The 16,911-nt window shown below is 42.8% G+C and overlaps 1 protein-coding gene across 1 annotated transcript in view; it reads left to right on the top strand.

The window, feature by feature from the left end:
* The window catches only part of LOC114665934 (NACHT, LRR and PYD domains-containing protein 3-like), a 578,897-nt gene that overhangs the window by 221,169 nt on the left and 340,817 nt on the right, over positions 1 to 16,911 (top strand). The window lies entirely within an intron of this gene.

Below are 16,911 nucleotides of genomic sequence, written 5' to 3'. Positions count from 1 at the left end.
GGACAACACAAAGCCTTTGCTGTTGAGAGTAAAAGCATTATGAAATGTGAGATTTACTTCTGTCCCAAAGCTTCGCATGGTGAAACGGACACCTGTGAGAAATATGGCAAGAGATTCACAGCCACCTAAGTGGTCTTCAAGTACACAATGTCATTCAAACTGTAGAAAAGCCAGATGAGTGTATTGAATGTGGCAAGCATTCCAGTCAAGTGTACTTCAAGCGCACAACTGAATTCACACCAGAAAGACACCCCGTCTTCCTACCTTTATGTGGGAAACTATTCAAGAATTTTAACCTGCAAAGAAATGCACCATTGCAGTTTCAACATAGTAGCCAGATTTCTCTTCTTTTTCTAAAGTGCAACATTCAGATAGTGAGATAACGGAGATGCAAATGTGCAGGTAGATGCTGCATACAAACTTCCATAGAAGAGGAAAGATATTTGAGAGAACTGGCAATATTGAGTGAAGAAAAAGCATTCAAAAGAAATCTGTATAATTGAATTGTTACACCAAAGTAACTGCTTTGACATATGGATGGAGAGAGAGAGAAAACAATTACAGAATGCTAAGAAATGCAGCTTGAGGTAAGCCAGATGTGAAAGAATACTGAAATTAAGTGTTTCTGTTTTGTTTTTTTTAGCTCCATAGTACTTAGCTTACCACCAAGAGCTTGTTTTTATTACTGTTGCTCTTGAGGAGGAGGCATTATCTACAGGCAATTCTCCTACAACACTTACAGCCAGTTTTACAAGAAGACTGTGACTTTAAGAGTGATATTCCTCTCCGCCTAGCAGACCCAAATGGACATAACCCTCAAAGTGGAGAACTGCCGTGATTGTTATAATCCTAGTCAAGAACTTCAATGAAATTGTGTCAACGTCCGTAAGTGTTTATTAGCTCTAAACTGTTGCTTTGCAGAACATTATGCAATTAGATAGCAAGCTTTTCCAACTAATTTAAGAGAATAAAAACAACATAGTTATCTGTATAATTTTTTTATTTTTTTTTTTGCATGCTTTTTTGGGGGGGATCCAAAGAGGAACGTTTGGTTATTCAACAGGATTTTTTAAAAGCAGGTATAAAAGTACTAGAGGCTTGTCAACAGGTTGTAGCAGGGCCCGTGTAATGTAAGATTGTTTTTACTTTATTGTAATTTTTAAAATCAAAACCATTACTGTTACTTTTTATCTGTCATTTGACTGTCCTCTTTGAAACAATAGAAGGAAGACAGGGAAACATTTTTTATTTTTTTTGGCTGCAAATCCGGCATCCTGGGTTAAAACCCCATACCTTCCTGTTGTCTTTCTCGTCATGTCTTTGGGGCCAGCAGTTTGTTAGAGAGGCTAAGGAACTGAACTTTAAACCTTCTAGGCGGCGGTTCAGTTCCGACCTCTGCCTAACTGTGTGACCCTGCCTGTACTCTTATCTGTTAAAAAAAAAAAAAAAAAAATCTGTAAACCATTGTAACGTGTACTGGTATTGTAAGTCGCCTTGAGTAATAACATCAGCTAAATATGTAGAAATTATAAAAAATAGCTGCAAGTATATGTCCTCTGTTGATAGGATGTGCATTAATAAAGGACTTTGATTAATAAAGATGATTAACTTATGTGCACCGTGCAGTTTTAAGTAAAACATTTGGGTGGAGTAGAAGTCAGGACCTCCTTTCCCGGTAGACACCACTTCTCTTTTGCTGTAACACAGCACTGTATTGGGTATTATGTGTGTTTGTGAAACCCATTTATTCATTTCGGAGTTGTGGACTGCACATCATACAACCAACCCTGTCTAGAGTTAACATCTCAAGGCACACCCCACATAGTGACTTAAATGGGAGACCGGCTTAGGGGCGCCAGCCAGCGTAATGTGGGATTTTCGAGGAGAACGACATGGACACGGGTGGACTAGATATTTTAATTTGAATTGCCCAAGAAGGGAAAGATTCTGTTTGCATTTGCCCTTTAAATTCATCCTCATTTATAAATTCGCAGCCGAGTGTGAAGCGACTGGGATGAGAATCAGCACCTCCAAATCCGAGACCATGGTCCTCAGCCGGAAAAGAATGGAGTGCCCTCTTAGGGTTGGTAGCGAGATCCTGCCCCAAGTGGAGGAGTTCAAGTATCTCGGGGTCTTGTTCACGAGTGAGGGAAGAATGGAGCGTGAGATCGACAGGCGGATCGGTGCGGCATCCGCAGTAATGCGGGCGCTGCATCGGTCTGTCGTGGTGAAAAAGGAGCTGAGCCGCAAGGCGAAGCTCTCAATTTACCAGTCGATCCATGTTCCTACCCTCACCTATGGTCATGAGGTATGGGTAGTGACCGAAAGAACGAGATCGCGACTACAAGCGGCTGAAATGAGTTTCCTCCGCAGGGTGTCTGGGCTTTCCCTTAAAGATAGGGTGAGAAGCTCAGTCATCCGGGAGGGGCCCAGAGTAGAGCCGCTGCTCCTCCGCATCGTGAGGAGTCAGATGAGGTGGCTCGGGCATCTGATCAGGATGCCTCCTGGACGCCTCCCTGGTGAGGTGTTCCGGGCACGTCTAACCGGGAGGAGGCCCCGGGGAAGACCCAGGACACGCTGGAGGGACTACGTCTCTCAACTGGCCTGGGAACGCCTTGGGATTCTCCCGGAAGAGCTAGAAGAAGTGGACGGGGAGAGGGAAGTCTGGGCATCTCTGCTCAAGCTGCTGCCCCCGCGACCCAACCTCGAATAAGCGGGAGACAATGGATGGATGGAGTTTTTGACTACTTCGATTTCACTGGCTGTAACTTCGTCATCTTGCACTCACTCCTCGAAATACAATTCAAGACTCTTTTCAAACCTAGAGAATTACCCATGTTTTACACATGTTGCAGCAAAATTCAATAATGTTTTTACCCAGTTTTACTTATTTCCATAGGTCAGGGGTCCTCAATCACGGTCCTGGAGGGCCACAGTGGCTGCAGGTTTTTGTTCCAAACCAATTGCTTAATAAGAAGCTCAAGTAACACTTCTGCTTCGCTTCAGTTGTCTCGCTCATTAAGATTTTGAACCCTTATTGCTTATTTTAGTCTTATACAGCTGTATTACTGGTTTTTATTTGCTCCTAATTAGCAGTAACATGCACATGATCAAGCAGCATTTCTCCATTTAGCTTGTTACCGTTTACACCTCTGTGTGTATTTATTGTGCACTGTTGAGTTTAATTAAATACTTGGAAGGAAAGTGAAGAGAAAATAGTGAAGGACTGAGAATTTCTCATCCATTTTAGCCTTGAAATCATTTGGATGATATCCTTAGAAAGGGGAAGAAAATCTAGGATATGAGACTGACCTGACATGGCAGCGTTAAAGCACTAACTAGCAAGCCATGAAATTAAATTATTGGCAAGAATTGCTTTCTAATTAAGCAACAAAAACCTGCGGCCCTCCAGGACTGTGATTGAGGACCCCCGCCATAGGTGTTGGAATAAGCTCCCTAATACTATAAGAATGTCGGTGAATGTGTTAGAAACGCACAACGTTGTTATAAAATGTCTACAAGTAATATTTCTAGTTGTAATGTTTTGAAGCAGTGCAAAAAATGCAAGATTGGTTTTTTTCCCCTACTTTTCTTCTTCCACTGCTATTCCCATTTTTATATGGGGTTTCTATTTTTTTTTTTTGTGACTTGACTACTCCGGTGTTTTATGGCTGGATGCTTTTCCTAATGCCATCCATACCCAATTTTCCACTTTTTTTTTCAAATAAGCATTTGTATCCATTTTTGAAGACCCCATGGCATTGTATCATTTTGAAAGGCAGATCTTACTCTCTCACAACATGTCGTTAGTAAAGAAGTTATACAGTGTATCCAAATTACAACACAAGCTGCTCTAAGATTCAAAAACTCTGTTTACCAAAACAAATCTGAACTGTAGGAAGTGGAATACAGAGAGGTTGGAACGTCGTAGCGTTTGAAATTTGAAGCCCCCCTCTCATGTAGTAGATGGTAGTCTGTGCGTCAAATTGAATGCACTTGAATTGGGAGGCTTACGAAGCTGGATGGATGGCACTGAGGGTGAATGTTAACTGTGAGAGAGCAGTTAGGCCATTGCAGCGTGGGATTGGGATATGCGATACGGCATTGGAGCAGCAAAATCCGCATTACAATTATAGCAGTGAGGACATGGATGATGGTATGTGTTTTTTAATTGTGGAGTAGTGTTTGGTTCTGCCTGTGGGTCCAAAACATTGGCGTAAGGGGCTAAAGATATATGAATGATGTTACCTGAGGAATTGGGAGCATACAGAAATTTATTTCTGCCACTCAAAATAAAAATCACTAAATTACATTGTTTCATAATAATTATTGTTGTTTCACAAAGACCTTGGCAACTAAGGTAAGTAATAACATCATACACATGTATGCCACTTAGTGACTGCATGTGAGGTAGAGGTTATGCCCAAGTCGTACGTCTACATTTAATTCTGAATGGGCTGAGGGAAACATTTCATCAGCCGAGTTTAGGGTCGCTGGGTGGAAAGCGGTACGCCTGCCTTTTGCTGTCTGAATCGGACAGCCAAGCGGAAATCGTGTGCTGTATGCAATCCAGTAATGGAAACCAGTAAGTAACTTGCCTGTCTTAAGTTTAATCCAGTTATTTACAATAGATATTTTGAAACCGTGCTCTGGTAGCACAGCAGCTAGTGTTCCATACCAGAGATCTTTTGAGGATTCGGGTTGTGGATGGATGTTAATTACTTTCCGGCACATAAATGACTTAAATGTTTTTTTGTTACACATTTCTAGTATTCAGTAAAATAGGAGATCACGTGTTTAAAACACTCGCTAATACCAGTCAGTCCACAAACATGGGGTGGAGAGAGCTTTCAAGCCCAGGTGCTTTGAGGGATCTGTGCTGAATTTTCACCGGATTAAAACTAAATGTTTACTTGTAACAGCTGTTCAGTTCTGGGCACCTGATAACACACACTTTCCAGAAATAACTGTCACTAGAGGACCGAGCATGTGTGTTCACGATAACATCCATTATCCAACCCACTCCATCCTAACTACAGGGTCACGGGGGTCTACTGCAGCCAATCCCAGCAAACACAGGGCGCGAGGCAGGAAACAAACCCTGCGCAGGGCACACCCACACCAAGCACACACGAGGGACAATTTAGGATCGCCAATGCACCTAAGCTGCATGTCTTTGGACTGTGGGAGGAAACCTACGCAGACACGGGGAGAACATGCAAACTCCACGCAGGGAGGACCCGGGAAGCGAAGCTGGGTCTCCTAACTGCGAGGTAGCAGCACTACCACTGTGCCACCACAATGATGATAGCAGCAGGCAATATCTCTGTGAAATAGTGCAGTACTTTTTGTGAAATAAAATTCTTCTGCAAAGCAAACTTTGCAAAGCAAACTTTTCCGAGTGGAGAGAATAAGCATGCTTAGGGTCCACTAGTGACAATAGAGGAGATGCTTTGTAAAAGCCACACACACGGGTGATACCCGCTGTGCTGCTGAACTGCTTCTGCATCTCAAATAATCAGACTTGCCTTTTTATAACCCAGCATGTCCTGAAGGCAGGAGACAGCCATACTTTGACTGTCACAAAATTCTTAAGATTCCTGACTTTCATACGTAACACAAAGACGACTCCTTGGCAATGGCAGATCTGCGGCCTTGAATGGAAAACGGAGATGCGTCTAAACAATGGCAGACAAAAGGCAGGATTCATTTTTCTAAAAGTTTCCATAAACTGTTAATTAAATCGAATCAGGAAATCTAATACCCCCGTGACCCTGTAGTTAGGATATAGCGGCTTGGATAATGGATGGATGGAAACCTAATAGAACAACTGCCAACCAGGTCTGCTGTGTTTCTGTGCCCACCATACAGTACATTGGTCCAGGACCTCATTCAGCTCCATCTTACACCTGAGACTTCATGCCAGCTTTTCTCTGTCGTGTCATGCACCCTCTTTTTGTGACATTTCCAACAAACACACAGCAGTGGTGTAGTTGTTTAGTTCTGTAGCCTCATCCCTGGTGTCTCGAGTTCAAATCGTGGTTTGTATAGACCTTACATGGTCTTGGGTTGTTAGGGTGTGGTGTTCTCCAGATATCCACTATTTTTTCTCTTCTTCTGGTTAGGTTGATTGATGACTTTTAAGTTGTTCCAGTGTGAATGACTTTGTGCACATGAAAATGGAAAGAGCGAGCTGCGAGAAGAAGATATCCTTCCAGTTAGAAGCCTAGCTGGTCACTCTAGAGATGTCAGTTTTCCTTCAGCTGCACTGGCTAAGATGGCTGTACTCTTCAGTGCCCAGGTTTGAAATTGAGAGGGCCAAGTGCAGCCTGGTGTGAAATTACCGTAATCATAAAGGAGCTCAAAGTGGTCCCTTGGGTTGGACTTGGTGGTGTTTGTGGCTGGCAAGTGAGAGGGCAGGCACTCCATGATGCCTTTCGTCTGTGCACTTAAATTTGATTCAGCAGGTTTAACAATGAAGGAATGTTCAATTCTGTTCACTTTGTACTGACGTTGCCTCTTTCAGGATTGGGATTGTAAACTGAAGTGAAAACACAGACAGAAAATTAAATATCCTATAGCTTCCTCCATATTTTAAATGTCACTGTTCTATCACTTTTGCCGCTAGCCACTACAACACAGGATCCAAAATAAAATAGAAACTAGCGTGACCAGCAGCTCAGCTTAAGAAAAGAGAAGACCGTTGCTGCTACCCACATTTGTCCAACCATTTCAGTTTTTGCCGACGTGTGCTTACAGAGCGCAGAGTCCACTTTCAGAGCTCGACTTGAAGATTCATCAGGAACCTGCTTGGAGATGGCCTGCTGTTTTACTGCACCGATTACTCATTCACACAGTGCACTTGGCAATTTAATATTTGTAAGTCACTAAGGAGGGAGTGGGAGCGTTAAGTTGCTTTGGGAAATAGCTGTTAAAAATAAAAGTTTTGCACCTTGAGATTTTCCACAAGCATTTATAATACCTGGAGTGTGAGGGTGGTGCGCTGCCATGTTCAGGTCAGGCAAAACGATTTCAATGGAATTGTGAAGAAGGGTGGCACGGTGGTGCAGTGGATAGCGCTACTGCCTCGCAGGAAGGAGACCCAGGTTTGCTTCCCAGGTCCTCCCTGCATGGAGTTTGCATGTTCTCCCCGTGTCTGCGTGGGTTTCCTCCCACAGTCCAAAGACAAAATTGTCCCTAGTGTGTGCTTGGTGTGTGTGTGTGTGTCCTGTGGTGGGCTGGCGCCCTGCCTGGGGTTTGTTTCCTGCCTTGTGCCCTGTGCTGGCTGGGATTGGCTCCAGCAGACCCCCGTGACCCTGTGTTAGGAAATAGCGGATTGGACAATGACTGACTGGCTACATTGTGAAGATTGAGCCTCAGTACCTGCATGTTTTAATTTAAACTTTTACACTTCATAAACTGAATTTAACTCAAATTATGTGCGTTTATGAACGAGGTTTTTAGAAGCAGAATAGAGCTTGGTGAGGTTTGAGGTGTCGGAGGACAGCAGACAAGTGAGCAAGAAACAAATCCTTGCCTTATTTCTGTTGTCCCAGGTGCACAGGGGACACGCTTTCTTAAATTGAAGAGGAGGAAATTGGTAAGTTTTAAGGTTTTTTTTTATTATTATTTAAAATGGGAAAGGGGAATCCTACACTTCCATTAAAAAATGCAAGAGTCGGCTAATTTTTTTGTTTTTTTATACAATATTCTTCACTTTATGATGTCATTTCATCTGGTAAAGTAATATACATATACCAGGATTGTGAAGAAATAACATTGATATAAAAAATACCATACTTCTCCTTTAATTGCAGACAGAAATTGGAAATCGAGTTCTATGATTACATTTTATGTAATCAATATATTATACTAAATATTTTTACTAATTAACCTTACATGTAAATAATGTTATGGTGTTCGTTTATTTGTTACCTCAATTACATGGCAGTTATTCGTGTTCTGCGGGAATGAAAAAGGCATCACATTTAACTACTACGTGCACTACATAATACATTCCAGCAGAGGGCGAAGTGCAAACGCGAACGCTGAGCATGCGAAATGGGTCCAGCCATATATGTCTATGGGTCCTGCTGCATACCTCCGCAGTTCCGCCAATTGGATTGCAGATTTTTGTCACATGGTTTACTTGACGAGTTAGATAATCCTCCACCGAACCCCAAACTCAATCGTAGTGTAACCAGGGTTTATCACTGATTTATAATATAAGGTGGCAGCTTCTTCAATGGTGTGGAGCTCCACAGCTGGAGTCTATTTACTAGGGATTTTGCGCAGAAGAGTGGAACTGAATATGATAACAGAAATCGGCTTATGTCTGCTATATAACGATATAGCCTTAGTGTAGAGTCCCTCTGAGCAATGTGATTGGTCAGTTTGGCTTCGCTGACGTGACGAATGAGGAAGTAAGACACACGTGGAGGAGTAAAAGCTTATGGGCCGCACAGTGAGTCGTTTGTTCTGTGCAGACACTGCAAGTATAAAAGCGGACCGGAGGCGAGAACGGCGCCTCGAAACTAAACAGTACAAGACGAAGGCTTTACGGGAACCTGTTCGGGAGAGGGAGCGCAGGTGAAAAGGCGTTCACACACACGTACGGATACAGAAGAAAGGCACTAAAAGTACTCGTAGGGCAAGAGATAGCAAGTATTAATTATTCAATTACCTTTCTGCGACAGACACTGTGGCTAGAATGTATATAAATACTGTAATTATACTAGTGCAGTGGTTCTCAACCAGTATTACACGAGAGGAGTTACGAAATGGCATGTGATGGAATGAATAAATAAAATTAAATAATAGCGGAAAGCGTAACTGAATTTATGGGTGAGAGAGAGAGAGAGACTTGTACCGCACGAGAGGAAGACAAGCTTTCGCAGTTGCAATGAGACCTCAAGGGGTTAAAAAAATCCTATATTTTCAAGACAAAAAAAATCATTATTAATACATTTATGGAATTTGTCCAGATGTAAACATGTCAGTTGCAGTCGTATTAGGACGAATGGTAGGTAGTGTGATGCATTTGATTGTGGGTGTTTTAAATGCTTAATCGCCTTTTAATACCAAAGCCTGTTAAATCTTCAGATCGTAACGAACATGGCTACAGTGGTGTGTTCCTAAACCACCCATCCATTTTATAACCAATCGATACGAAATGCGTTATTTTGAATGGCACAGTTAAGGGGGCTGCTAAAACAAAACGTAATTGTTGAAATCTACTCGGCAAACTCTGCATGTACGTCTCTCGTTGTGTTTTTCAAATCGAAGTGCTGTAATGCTCATCATTTTGTGCCGAACGCCGCTAAAGCGCAAACGGCAGGACTGACGACTGCGTTCCGTGTCAAATTCGGGAACGACACACGGGCAGGAGCAACAGTGAAGTGTCCTCCGTTAATTTGAAAACATCCGTGCAGTGACGATTTTAGAGGAATTGACAAGTTCAATTTTTATAATAAAAATACATTTGTTTACATACACGTAAGAATAATGGGTCCTTAATGGCACTTTACTGGTTTGACGATTGCTTGTGTTCTGTGCATTGTATTGTATTGATGCCATTTTTTTTAAGCCATTGCACGCCTAACCTAAATGGAAAGGGGGGGGGCGGGGGCTCTCTGTCTGAATTGCCTTCCCTTTTTTCCTGTGCATTTTTTTGTTTTGTCTCCTTAGGAAGTCAAGGCTGGGTGGGCTGTCAAAAAGCAGGGTCTTTCAAACCCATTGCCACACTTCTTGTGTGATTTTGGGCTGTTGTTGTTTGTGTGCTTCCTCTTAGATCCATTTGCTTGCCAAAGACCCATTGCATTCTGCGGAGGCTTATTTGCACAATAAGTTGATTCTTTAGGCTTTGGGAATATTCTTAATATGTGGACAAAACGGAAATGTTTAATGTATAGTAGGCAACCTAGCAGGATACAATATATGAAGAAGACCTGAGCTTACCCTGTGTTATTGTACACAGAAAGAGTCCTTTTAAAATCAGTCGGGAGCCCACTGTGCGTATTGTCTGTTTGTAGGGAGCCTGTTACTGATCTAAATACATAGACTTCTTATTAATCTTCACTTGAGTGGATCTTTTGTCATCACTCGGAAGAACCATTTTAACAACATCTTTATAATTAAGAGTGCCAGTAGTCTTAAAGTTGTCACAAAGTTCTGATGTTTGAATTTGTTGCATCTGAAATTTGAGATCATTTGAATTGAAGAGGGGGGGGGGGCAACAGTGCCTCACATTAAGGAGATCAGGGTTCACATCCCAAGACCTCTCTGTGTGCAGTTTGCGTTTTCTCCCCATCACCCAGCCCCCACACACACACACACACACACTCCAAAGATGTGCAGGTTTGTTGGATTGGTGACTTTGACACTAAAATCGGTACTAGTGTGCGTTTGGTTTCTGTGTGTGGCGCCCCGTCCAGGATTTGTTCCTGCCTTGCACCCTCTGCCAGCTGGGATTGCCTCCAGCAAAGTGTGGATTTAGTGGCCTCGATTATTACTCTTCATAAGTGTTATTAAGCAGCTCAGCTCTCCTCCATATGTTGATGCAGTGCGACAACAGCCAATGTGATTAAAAAGTGCGGTGTGATGAATGGCACTTTGAAGAGCAGCCTGGGCCCACGAAAATCTTCTGAATTATCCTGGAATTCACATGGCTATGACAAAATAATGTTGCCATTTTTAGTATTGCTTTTAAACCTTTCATTCAATCGAAAGAAGCCAAGTGAATGCATCTAGTATGTGTCCATGGTAAGATAAAACACATATTACACCACGATCATATATCATTATTTATAAACCTCAAGCAGAAATCCCCCAAAGCCAGTAAAAGCCCCCATGTGTTGTTTTTCTGAAAGGAGACACCCCACCTCTGCCAAACGTGAACTTCAGCCTCTGAACAATGTAGTTTTTATTAATCAAAAGTATGGAAACTTGAAGCTTTTCTCTCATTTTTATTCTACATTAAGCCACACTGTTGGTTTATACATTAATCAAAAACATTAGGTGTATATAAAAAAAAATGCATGCAAAAATCATGTTAACCCACAATAATGGGGGTGGGAGAGTGTTACAGAAATATTGTTAGTTTTAGCTTATAAAAATCCATCCATCCTGCTATATCCTAACTACAGGGTCACAGGGGTCTGCTGGAGCCAATCCCAGCCAACACAGGACACCAGGCAGGAAACAATCCCCGGGCAGGGCGCCAGCCCACCACAGGGCACACACACACCAAGCACACACGAGGGACAATTTAGGATCGCCAGTCCACCTAACCTGCATGTCTTTGGACTGTGGGAGGAAACCCACGCAGACACGGGGAGAACATGCAAACTCCACGCAGGGAGGACCCGGGAAGCGAACCCGGGTCTCCTAACTGCGAGGCAGCAGCGCTACCCACTGCCGCCCTATAAAAATCCATTTTGTAACAATTTAAGATAAAAAAAGGTACTTTTTTGGGGGTGTTGCACCGAGAAAAAGTCTGAGAGCCCCACAGCAATGCAAACCTGGTGAGAGTTTATCAGCGTTGTCAAACTCTTCAGAGTATCACAACTCCTGCAGTTGAGTTTCACCCAAAAACTGGAAAAATAGGACCAGGGAAGGCAACTCTGAGGAACTCGTTCAATAAAAGGCATAAAGCTACAAATGAACTCGTAACCAATACTGAGAGCCTACCGTGTGTACAGCACGTGCCTGCGGCGTGGCAGATGTTCTGTTTGCGCTCGTCTCTGTAGGTTATGCAATCTCATTTGCTGTTGCTCACCAATCTTCTTCTTCTTCTTCCTCTTTGTCTTTTCCCACTTCAATGTGGGCTCGATGTGCTTGACCAGCCTTCTCCTTACAGCTCGGTCCTGCACCTCCTCCCCAGTCAAGCCCTTTTCCTTCAGATCTTCTCTGACTTTATCCATCCACCTTCACTTTGGCCTTCCTCACTTTCCCTGCCCCTGTACTTCCATTCCCATCACTTTTTTTTGCCTGCATATTCATTGTCTCTCTTCCTCCTCTTTTTCCTTTAGCTTTTTCTGGTCTTCTTAGAAAGTCAAGGTGGGGGTTTGGGGGGACAGCTGTCAAAAGGCAAGACCTGTTAACGGCCATTGTGGCACTTGTGTGATTCTGGGCTATACAAAAATAAATTTTAATTGTATGTTGTATCTCGTGTCCAATTCACTCTACTTTCCTCTAATCTCTTAGACATTTCTCCTAATTTTGTTGTACCTCTGATTGTCTCATCTCTTATTCTGTTCTTTCTTTTGTAGCTCCACTCATCCATCTCAACATTCTCATTTGTGCCACATCTCACTTCTTCTCCTGCTGTGCTCCCTTTACTGCCCACATCTCAGCTCCATACATCACTGCTGGACTTCCCACCGTCTTAAACACCTGGCCTTTAACCTTCGCCTTAATTCTCTGATCACTCACAACACTCCTGATACTTTCTACCAGTTGTTCCATCCACACTGCACTCTATGAGTTATCTCTGCATCTACTCTTCTTTCTCGGGTGACCATTGATCCTAGATATTTAAATGTATCCCCTCTTTTCAGTAGCTCTCCCTGCAGGTTAACTTCTGAATCCTGGTCATCATTAAGCCTCTGTTATTCTGTCTTCTAAAGCCCCTCTCCGTTCTTCCGACTTCCTCTCCATTATCTCTTTTCTGGTGCTACACAACACAATGTCATCTGAGATGACTGGTCTTTTATTCCATGACTCAGCACCTCCATAACCAGATCACAGAGGTAAGGACTTCCAACAAGACCCCTGGGATCTTGTCTGTTACCCCCAACACCGCTTTTAACCCACTCGCTCATACACACCCTGGACAATCCTCACACACTTCTCTGATCCTCATTTCTCTCCCATATACCTCAAGACCTCTTGACATGACTTTCTATCACAGGCCTTCTCCAAATCATTAAACGCCATATGCAAACCTTTCTGTTTTTCTAGATGCTTCTCTGTGAGCTGTCTCAATGCAAAGACTACATCGATTGTTCCTCCCTCTGGTATAAAATCAAACTGATTCTCCCTTATGGTGGTCTCTTCCATAATCCTTCCCTCATTAACCCTTTACCAGTTTTAATTTTATGTGACATCAGCTTTATCCCTCTGTAGTTTCCCCAGTCCTGAATAGCTCCCTTCTCCTTATAACTGAGTTCAATCACACTGTTCCTCCACTCCTCTCCTGTTCACAGATCTTCTGCAGTAGACCCCACGTCACATCTACTCTCTCTTCTCCTAATACTGAGGTCTTTGTTTGTATTGCAATCACACATCAGCCCCCCATAAAAATCCACTAAGTTTACCCCTGGCGCTCGCCCTTCTCCCTTAGTTACAGATTGTAATTTTCACAGCCGCCAGCAGAGGGCGGACTGACGTCGAGTCCTGTCTGCAGTGAATGTAACTGATGATCTTAATAATATGAAGGCAACTCAAATTCGGATACGATCTTTAACATATCACATCTTGTTGGCAAAACTCAGTGTAGAAATTATGAAATTATACCTCTTGGCATTTTTTAATAATGGAGATACCATGGGCACTGATTAATTAGCAGGACCTAACTACTATATTTCATTTCTGCGCATGGATGTTGGGATAACAATAAAAAAGATCATTGATTTTAGTATATAGATGGATTGATTATTGAGAATATGGTTTAAAACATTCAGCCCTCAAAAAAAAGTTGGGAGACCCCCTCTTAGATATTAGGTGCACTTAGCCTTTAAAAAAAAAAAAAAAAGAACTGATCTTTAACAAACTAGAAAGTGTTATGAAGCTTTCCCCACCCTCCTTGATACGGTAGAGTGCTGTGAGGGGCCGAAGCCCATCCAGATGCCACTGTGCACCACAGAGCAGACAAGCGTGGGCAGCGCCAGTCCATCACAGGGCTCACCCTCCTTCGGTTTAGGATCATAATAACCCTGCCATGCACATCTTTGAGGATGGAGGAAGAAAATCAGAGTATGTGGAAATATACAGATACACGGGGAGAACATGCAAACTCCACGCAGACAGCAGAGATGTGAGATCAGGGATAGCTACTAGTCCACCCTTCGGCACATTTAGCCTGGATACATTTTCTTCAGCTTTTTCCTTTTGGTGAGAAGGAGATTTTTTCCTTCATTGAAACTGGCCGATTCTGTGCTGTTTATTTTTATAGGGAAAGGACTACAAAGCACTCCTCGCTACCAACTTGATCGTCCTCTCCTTGAGGCAATCCAGGCCAATGTGCTGATCTTCTTTTTATGTACAGTATAATTATGGAAAAGGGTCATGAAACACTCATCATAGAACTGAAAAGTCTTCACTGTAGAAATAAGGAGTATGTGAATTTCCCCTTGGGATTAATAAAGTATCTATCTATCTATCTATCTATCTATCTATCTATCTATCTATCTATCTATCTATCTATCTATCTATCACAATAAATGAGGGGAAAAAAAGGACAACCAGAAGAGCACAACAATAAATATGTCAGGAAAGCCATGCCGTGAACAGTACCAATGGCCCCTGTGCATGTTGCAGTTCTCCATGCTGACTGGACTGCAAGGTTCCTTTTTGTCAGGTCAGCTGGATTTGTGTTTGTTCTGTAAAATGTTTCTTCATCGATCCAAATGACATCTTCAATCTTTTTTTTTTATATATGAGGGACACATTTCCTACAACAAATGCTAGCGTAGCCGACCTGAAGAAAGGAATTTTTGAATAGCAGCAGTGGACTGCAACCCTTCAACGTCTTGCGTGACCAGCACTGCAGCTCTGACTCTGCTCAGCAGACGTCCTCCCATTCCTGGCCTGACTAAGCCTGTTGGTCAGTGGCAGACAGAGGGTCACATTGTTGGATGTTAAAACTCTGAAATGGGGTTAACAGTCATGACGGCACCTGCAGAGATAGACAGTTGTGACCACCAAAGCTCTGGTGTGGTTACTTGAGGGTGACCTGATCCTGCATAGTCCTATGTCCTGCCAGTCTGGTGATGCAGTGGAGGAGCTTGAGCCATAGTCTCTGCACAGAAAGCTGACCAAGTGTGGCCTTGAATGAAGGTGGCCTGTACCAGGGCCCCGTTAGGGAAAAGTGCATCTGAAGAACTTCTGTGTGTTTGGCAGCTTGTAACGTCTCCCTGTACAGCTGGGTCGGTGGCCTAAGAGCTAAAAGTACACAAGCCAGAACTTGAGCTTTCTCATTCCAGAAGACAATGTGCTTTGGTTTCAGTCGGTGTGTAAATACAAGGCACAAATGGCAGTGACCGTCGGTGACAAGCAGTGCAAAACACAGGCGCCAGTCACACTGATTGCTCAAGAGGAGCAGCTACTTCTGAGTCACTTGTGTGCTAATTCATAAGAAAAGCCTTTAATAGCCTGAACATTCAAAAAGAACAAAATCCTAAAGAAGCAAGAAAGAGAAAAAGAATTCACCAATCCTCCTGTAACAAACACAAAGGCTCTAGAGAATGTCTGCATCAACACAAAAAAATACACACAACCTGGGAAATACCAGCTGGCCTAATGAAGGCAGGAGTCCAGTTAAAAGCAGAAGACGGTCGGGATGAACACCTGCAGGTATGGTGGGCCACATGACTGCACTTGAGGACCACCCAGTTAAGCCTTTTCTTTCTGCTTGGCACACAAATGAACAGGATGCTGAAGGAAGGACTCTGCTTCAACATTTTAGTGTCATTTGCACCGGGGTGTGGACTCTGCGGGTGTAACTGCCAGGATTTGGATACAATTAAAGCAGCGGATGCTGCAGTAAAAGGGAAATGGAAAAAGCAACGGTCAAAAGTTGAGGATTTGAAAATGTAGGGAAAAAGTACACTTTTCTGAATTTCTTCTAAATGTCAGCACCATACTACAATATTAGAGCAATCTGGATGAGGATGAGAACAGGCCATTCAACCCATGAAAGCTTGCCAGTCCTATCCACTTCATTCTTCTAAAATAGCATCAAGTCGAATTTTGAAAGTCCCTAAAGCCCGACTGTCCACCACACTACTCAGTAGCTTATTCCAAGTGTCTATCGTTCTTTGCATAAAGAAATACTTCCTAATGTTTGTGTGAAATTTCCCTTAACAAGTTTCCAACTGTGTCCCGTTGTTCTTGATGAACTCATTTTAAAATAACAGTCTCGATCCACTGGACTAATTCCCTTCATAATTTTAAACACTTCAATCAGGTCACCTCTTAATCTTCTTTTGCTTAAACTGTAAAGGCTCAGCTCTTTTAATCTTTTCTCATAATTCATCTACCCTGGTGATAATCAGCCCAGTCGCTCTTCTCTGGACCTTTTCTAGTGCTGCTATGTCCTCTTTGTAGTCTGGAGACCAAAACCATAGTGGTGTTTAGCTAGGCTGTCGTGCGTCTGATTAAAAGCATATACTCCAGATTGTGAATCTTTGGGTTGCGTGTGAAATTTACCCTTAATATGTCCCCGTGTTCTTGATGAACTCATTTTAAAGTCACAGTCTTGGTGCACTGGACTAAATCCCTTTATAATTTTAAACACTTCAGTCAGGTCTCCTCTTAATCTTTTGCTTAATCTGTAAAGGCTCAGCTCTTTTAATCTTTCCTCATAATTCACCCCCTGTAGCCCTGGAATCAGCTCAGTTGCTCTTCTCTGGACCTTTTCTAATGCTGCTCTGTCCTTTTTGTATCCTGGAGACCCAAACTGTACACAGGACTCTAGCTGAGTCCTCACCAGGGTGTTACAAAGCTTGAGCAGAACCTCCTTTGTAATCAGGGTGCTATATAATCTAACATTCTAGAGGAGTTTTCTGAATGTCGAGTAAGAGAAGAAAAAATTCAAGCTTATTAAACAAGAAGAACAATCCGAGGTAAGGTGGACCAAGTGATCTAGGAAACTGCATGGTGTGGTGGCCTATAAAAGCATTAGGCTAGTAA

This window comes from Erpetoichthys calabaricus, chromosome 1, assembly GCF_900747795.2.
Source record: "Erpetoichthys calabaricus chromosome 1, fErpCal1.3, whole genome shotgun sequence".
NCBI lineage: Eukaryota > Metazoa > Chordata > Cladistia > Polypteriformes > Polypteridae > Erpetoichthys > Erpetoichthys calabaricus.
The sequence above is the reverse complement of the archived record's forward strand: the minus strand, read 5'-3'. Positions and strand labels throughout refer to the sequence as shown.